Source organism: Cebus imitator, unplaced genomic scaffold (genome assembly GCF_001604975.1).
Source record: "Cebus imitator isolate Cc_AM_T3 unplaced genomic scaffold, Cebus_imitator-1.0 Scaffold187, whole genome shotgun sequence".
In the NCBI taxonomy this organism is placed as follows: domain Eukaryota; kingdom Metazoa; phylum Chordata; class Mammalia; order Primates; family Cebidae; genus Cebus; species Cebus imitator.
Genome location: NW_016107502.1, coordinates 4,024,837 through 4,032,339, shown reverse-complemented (window position 1 = coordinate 4,032,339; position 7,503 = coordinate 4,024,837).

The window sequence follows — 7,503 nt, the reverse complement described above, 5'->3', positions numbered from 1 at the left end:
TAGGGCTTATCACATATATCTGAACTCATCAGAATCTGCTTTGAATTATATTAACTTAATTTCAATGAGATATAACAAAGTTATTCACATATTGCTCTACTTGCTCTTTCTTTTTTTTACTATTCTTACATGCTACATACAAGGTGGTACAACTCCAAAATATGTTATCATTATATAATTTTATGTCTATTAAAGAAAATGAGAAAAAGGAGAGGAAGTATTAATTACAGAGTTAGTTATATTCATCTTCTTATTGAATATATCTGTTTCTGTACATTCGTTCCTGTAGATTCATTTTACTATTGGTGTCATTTCTTTAACACAGCTTTGTTCCCATTCACCTTTGTGCTGTTATTGCCAAATATATTACATTACAATGTTATAGACTGAATTATACAATTATATAGAAATTTCTTTATGCAACTGCTTTTTGCTTTTTAAATTAATTAAGAGAGAAAAGAGAAAGATATGTATCTATACTGTCTTTTAGTAATTACATAATTACCTTTGCTGATATTTTTGTGTGTGTGTATTTGACTTACTGTCTAAGATCACTTGCTTTCAGCCTAAAGAGATTAGTATTTCTTGTAAGGTGGGTCTGCTAGCAACAAATAAATTCTCTCAGCATTTGTTTATCTCTCAATGTGTTTATTTGAAAGATAGAAGATTGAAAACGCTTGGTTGGCAGTTTTATTTTCTTCTGCCACATTTTCAATATGCCATCCCATTGCTTTCTGACCTCTGAGATATCAACTGTTAATCTTTTTTGAGTTCCCTTGCATGTGATAAGTCATTTTTTTCTTTTGTTTCTTTTAAAATTTTCTTTTTATTTTTGGCTCTAAGCATTTTTATTATGATGGGCCTGGGTATGTATCTCTGCATTTATTCTACTTGGAATTCATTCAGTTTCTTGGGCATGCCTCAAAAGTCTTTGAATACGAATATTTCTTTTAGGGGTTATAAAACGTATCATAAATTGCAGCCTCTGAATACTAAGACCTTATAGCTGAAGTGAGCAGACGTCAAGTGAATAAGAAATTGTGACCAGGCTATTATAAATTGCTTTCTCTTTATACTTTTACCATCAGAAAAAAGAATCCACATTCAAGATTCGAGCTGAGATTCATGTAGTGCATGGCAGTGGCCCAGTGTATGGTTTGACTGATGAATTGGTACTCTCCATCACATCATTCTGAAAATGATTCTCTCGCATCCCTGATTCTTTGAGTTAGAAGGGAGTAGGAAAGCATTAAATGGAGATGAGAAAACTACTTATTTACCAAGGCCCCATTTATTTCAACATGTAGATTGCTTTACCTTGGATGTTCTGCCCTAAGGTAATTAGAGGAATCTTTAACTTAATCAGCTTGTGAAAGAAATGGTGAAACATGTCATCTTTCATGCCAACTCCAATTAACGGGTAGTGACTACCTGGAGTATTTTAAGGGGAAGACTTTTGAATCTATACAGTCAAAGACATAAATGCTGTGATCTTTTAGCAATGCTGTCATACTCAAGGAAGGGGGAATGGTGGCAATTATGTCAGTATTTGCCACTTGTGACCTGGGAGGCAAGTAGGACCTAATATATTTTCTCCAGGGTCCATTGTATAATTAAGGTCTCTAGGCATGAGGATAACATGCTGGGATCAATTGGTAACTGAAGCTGCTTTGTTCTTAATTTTAGAGCATTTAGGTTTAATTCCATAGAGATTAATTCATAAAACTGCTTCTCAAAAAGTTTTACTATGATGAAAAATATATGCAAATCAAGTGCCCATATATACCTTAATAATGTCTGAGTCACATCTGATACTCACAAACCAAAAGACAGCCTGTCTTCCCTAATGCCCATAAAAAAATCCATGTGGCTCGGACGCATAGAATTCAGAGCCAGAGCATTCTGGAAACCGTCATGGTTTGAGTACTACAGATAGATAACTCCATTCACTTTCTCTGAGAAATAAATCATTTAGTGAATGAAAGCTGTCACATAGCATCTTGAATTTAGCATAGGCATTGTATGCTATTTACTCCAGCTTCCTGCCAAGTGAGTTGCCAAAGCAATTGTAGTTCCTGGGTTTCCTCAGCCTTCTGGATAGCTGTTTGATACCAGAAAGGTGCCAGCCCTGGCAGTTCTCATGTTGTCATGTCCTCTCTCTACCTCTCAAGGTGAAAGAAAGGCTTCTCAGGAGAGTGTTCTATGTAATTGGAGAATGAGTCAGTCACTTAATAGAATTTGAATAGATATAAAATACCAACAAATGATTGAATAATTAAACACACAAAAGGCACAGCTTCAGTAATAAGTCTCTAATAGGGAGCCCATCTGCTGTAAACAGGACCACCTACACAATTTGCAAAGCCCAGTGCAAAATGAAAATAAGGGACCGTTGTTAAAAAAAAAAATTAAGAATTTCAAGAGGATAATCGTAATGAATTAAATCAGTGTGGGAGAGCTACATGCGGACTCCTGCGTGACTGCACGGGTTGCATGCCATGAAGCTGGCCCTCCCAGTGTAATACATATATATCCTCATATTGGGATCTTCTAAGGCAAATTATGTGGCTGGTGTAATTCACCTTAGAAAATCCCAATGTAAAAATACATATCTTGCAATTTGTTAAAGCCTGTTTGCATATAAACAAATTAGTTTATGTGTTCCACACAACAGCAGGTTCAAGGCAAAATGGTGATAGGAATGAAGTTTATCTTTCCAGCTGTAACACGTAGAACTTGCCTTATCTACTTCTACCATTGTTCTCTCCCATTATATAAGGGGGTACACTGTGATTCTCTACTGGGAGGAGTGGCTAGAGACCTGTTCCTTTAGATGTCATCCAACCAACAAATACTTTTTCAGTATCTTCTGCTGCACTGTTCCAGATGATAACTACTAGTCATGTATGGTTACTTAAATGTAAATTAATTGAAATTAAGCATTTAGTTTTTTGTTACATTAGCCAGATTATAAGTGCTTGATGGGCACACATGGCCACTAGCTATCATTACGGATAGGATAGATACAAAACATTTCATCATTGCAGAAAATTCTACTGGACAGTGTTGGTCCACACATTCCAGGTCAGGTACTGGTGATGAAGGAGGGAGGGAAAGATTATTCTTTTGGAACCAAAGGAGCCACATTTCCTACCTCTTTTGATTGATATACAGTGGGTAAGAAAATGCGGGTATGGATAAGAGAAGTGTCATGAAAGCATTTAGAATATAGCCAAGAATATGCAAAAGATGGACAGGAAACGGTGGAGGAAAGAAAACCTGAAGTCACTGATGTGATTATGTGAATTAGAGGAAAGAGGTTCAGCAGAATTTTAATCAGTCTTCAATTTAACATTATAGCCTATTCTTACTCTCAATTAAATACAGATTTCTTATATAACCATCTTGTATCAGACATTAAGAAATGCCATCAGGCTTTAAAGAATTTAAAGTTCATCTCTTCCAGGCCTCTCTGCCTGTGCTTTAAATATTGATTATCCTTGGGCTTTAGTCCAAGGCTCCCTTCTGCTGGTAGGTAAGGTGATTTTATCCAGTTACTAATTCACCACTTCCATGGCAATGACTCCCAAATCCATGGGACTGTAATCCAGACTGTTCTTCTGAGGGTCCAGGGCCATACAGGCAGCAACCTGCCAGGGAAGTCCATGGTGTGACTCAGAGGCATCTCAGACTCCACATGGCCAAACCTAAGTTTATCCATGTCTTTTTCTCCTCTGATTGCTCCTAGCTCAGTGAACGTTGCCATTGTCCAAGTAATAATGACAACAAGAACAGTAATAACCACCAAACTAGTAAAAATAGCAGATAACCTTAATGGACCTTCTTTTATTCTGGGCACTTCTGCACATTACCACATTTGAACCTCATAATAATACTATGATGTGAGGATTACTACTACTATTACTACTACTATCACTGCTATTACTACTGCTATTACTACTACTATTACTACTACTATTACTACTACTATTACTGCTATTACTACTATTATTACTACTATTACTACCAACACCCTCACCAGTTTATAAATAAGAAAAGGAAGAGAAGCACAAAAAGATCGTGCAGAGAGAAAGTGACAGCTGCGACTCGAGTGAATCAGGTCTTTCTGGAGACTCTGCTCTACTCTTCCTTACTGTACCACTCTTACAGCATTGGCATTGCTTGGGGGCCTGGAAGAAATTCAGGATCTCGGACCCTGCTCAGATCCACTGATGAGAATCTGCCCTTTAACCGGATCCCCAAGTGATTTGTGTGCTGGTGTTGTTAGAATCTGAGAAGCATTGTGATCTAGTGTTGCCTCTCCAACTTCCATCTGCCCACCACATTTGAGTAATGAGTAATGAAGAAATCAGATTGAAAGTATCTTCCTTTCACTCCTTTCTTTCTCCAGGGTAGGCCTTAGGTGAGGTCTTCATACCTTCCCACCCTATTATGGTGTTCACATGTGGCTGATTACTTTCTATTGTCCTCACGGCAGCCAGAATGGTTTCTTTAAAATGATGATGTGATCATACCAATCCTTTGCTTAAAATCCTTTGGTCCAGGCCCTATGTGGTGGCTGACACCTATAATTCCAGCACTTTAGGAGGCCAAGGTGGGTGGATCACTTGAGGTCAGGTGTTCAAGACCAGCCTGGCCAGCATGGCGAAACCCTGTCTCTACTAAAAATACAAAAATTAGCTGGGTGTAATGGTGCACACCTGTAATCCTAGCTACTCGGGAGGCTGAGGCAGGAGAATTGCTTGAATCCAGGTGGTGGAGGTTGCAGTAAGCCGAGATCACACCACTGCAGTCCAGCCTGGGTGAGAGTGAGACTCTGTCTCAAAAATATATATATATATTTTAGTTCCTCTAGGGTAAAGTCCATCTTCCTAGCTTCCAGTGTTCAGTCCCTGTGGTCTGTCCAGCCTCATATCTCTTGGCTCTACTACTAAGCAGGGCAGTTCTCCAAGGGCTGTGTGTTCTTTTGTGTCCCTGGCATTCACCTGCATTTTGGCTTTTGCCTAAAATCCCCTTGCAGTTTCAGAGGTGCAATTCAAATGCCTACCAACACCCATGATGTGAGAGTTTTGGGTGAGCGCAATGGTGACTGGGTAAACAGCGAGCTACACTGTGAGTAACTGCAGCAACCCTGGCTCTGGACAGAGCAGGGGCTATCTGCTGGAAAAGTGGTTGCAGTGAGATAAATATATGCTTTGTCAGAGAGATAAGAAATGTGGATTTGTATGTTGGCAACTACTTTAAGTTTTTAAAAAAATGTGTGGATTGAGGCTTCCTTCTGGAGCGGCAGTGTTGAGTGCCACATTTTCTTTCCCTAGCAAAACAACTATTTGACAGGAGAAAATTATAATTATTTAAATTTTTTAACAAACTGTCTTAAGGGGATATGCAAATGGAAAAGCATTCTTTCAAGAAAATCTACCAAATACCCTTTAGAACAGCAGGAGTCTGTGGTAATGCAGCCATGACTTGTTCCCCCCACCCACTCCCATACTGTCTTACCGAAACTACTGCTCTGGGTGGCTGTGGTCCAGAAGGGGGCTCCCTGCCCCTGCAGGTCCTAGCATCCATAGGTCCTTGGTATCGCCCCAGGAAGGGCAGGCCACCCACATTTCACACCTTCTCCTTCCTCCACTAGGAATGCAAAAGCTTTATTCCTAGTGGAGGGAATTGAGAGAGACAATTGTGACTTCTTTCTTCCACTTTGCCCCTACTCATCGGGTGAAATTTCAATTCCAGGTGCATGAGTCCAAGAACACTGGGTTCCAGTTGCCCCTTCCCCAACTTGCTGTCAGAGTGGGAGTTCCATACCAGAATGCACAAGCTAAGACCAGGAGCTCCTTCCCTCCAGCCCACGTCTACCTGTAGAGCAGGGTGTCATTCTAGAAGGGGGCTTCTGTCTCCACTTCCAGCTCCTGTGCCGTGGTGCAGACGTGCTGTTAAGGAGGAAAGGCAGGATGGAAACCTCCCCAGCTCTATTTAAGGGACTGACCTTATTTGGAACAGATGATAAAGAATTCCATGCCCGAGAGGGATCCAAGGTGGTTGGCTAGGAGCAGCTCAGGACTGCAGCTCCCAGTGAAAGCGCAGAGAGTGAGAGGACGCCACATCTACAGACGAATTTTTGTTGCCCACGGACCAGGAGAGCCCTAGGCGGAGGAGCCCCACGGGTGGCCAGCGCAACTCTTGCCAGCGCGGCTGTTTTGCAGGTGCCCCAGCGTGGCGGTTCTCAGTGCAGAATATACGGGCCTGGGAGCCCTTTAAGTTGGCGTTTGGAGCTCCGGGAAGGCAGAGTCGCCCATTCAGCTGATCAAAAAGGGGATTGAAACAGGGAGCCAGGCCAGGAGATTCCTGGGCAAAAAAGCATCACGAATCTCAACGCAGCTGTTTCGGTTATGTTGATCAAGGCGGGGGATGAGGAATCTTGACCCTGGGCAAAGGAATGCTCACTTTCTGCTGTGATGTGGTCAAGATAAAGCCATCAGAGAGGGACGGGGACAGAGCTGTGTCAGGGCTCACGCTGTGGCTGGGGTGATGGATGTGGACAGAATAGCGGGGGGTGGGGGCAGACACAGACTCCCCCTCCTGTGATCAGAAGCCACATCTTCAAAGTGTGGTAATGGGGCCTCTGCAGGGGTTGGAATCACACAAGCTCCATATTCCCAAAGCAGGTTGAAACCGCATCTGCCCCAGCATTATTTTATTTGAGTAGCGATGCTATTGCTTAGGATGACGCTACAGTTAAATTTTTAAGTGCACTTATTTATAGAAAATTTATTAAAATATATGTTAGAATAAACAACAGTGCACACAATGTACCAATATGGCTGAAATTTTGGAAGTGAGATATTTGGGCATCTCTTGGCTGGATCATTCTGAGACCCCTCCATTTCTGATGCTCTACATTCTTATCAATTACATATGCTAGTTGAGTGTTTATTAGATGGAGGCCATGCCCAGGGTTTTATGCAAATCACCTCCTTGAATTCTCATAAGAAGGCTGGAAGCAGGCCTTGCTGTTTCCATGTTACAAGTCTCAGAGCGGGTGGGGGACTGGCCTGGAGCCACACAGCTGGTCATCTGAACCTCCCTGGCCCCCAGCCCGTGCCCTGCATCAGTGGTTCTTTGGTGACTTTGTGAAGGGGGTCAGAGGGAACTATGGATGGGGCCAGGATCTTTGGGAAGATCCTGGCACAGAGGCAGAGGGTCTTCCCTTTGTGGAGATGGCGCCTAGAGAAAGCCAGCCTATCACTTGCTTCCTGCAGGGGACATCTCTCTTGGGTTTAGCTTTTAGCTCTATTCTTTTTTTTCTTTTTTTTTTTTTTTGAGACGAAGTTTCACTCTTGTTACCCAGGCTGGAGTGCAATGGCACGATCGTGGCTCACCGCAACCTCTGCCTCCTGGGTTCAAGCAATTCTCCTGCCTCAGCCTCCCAAGTAGCTGGGACTACAGGCGCGTGCCACCATGCCCAGCTAACTTTTG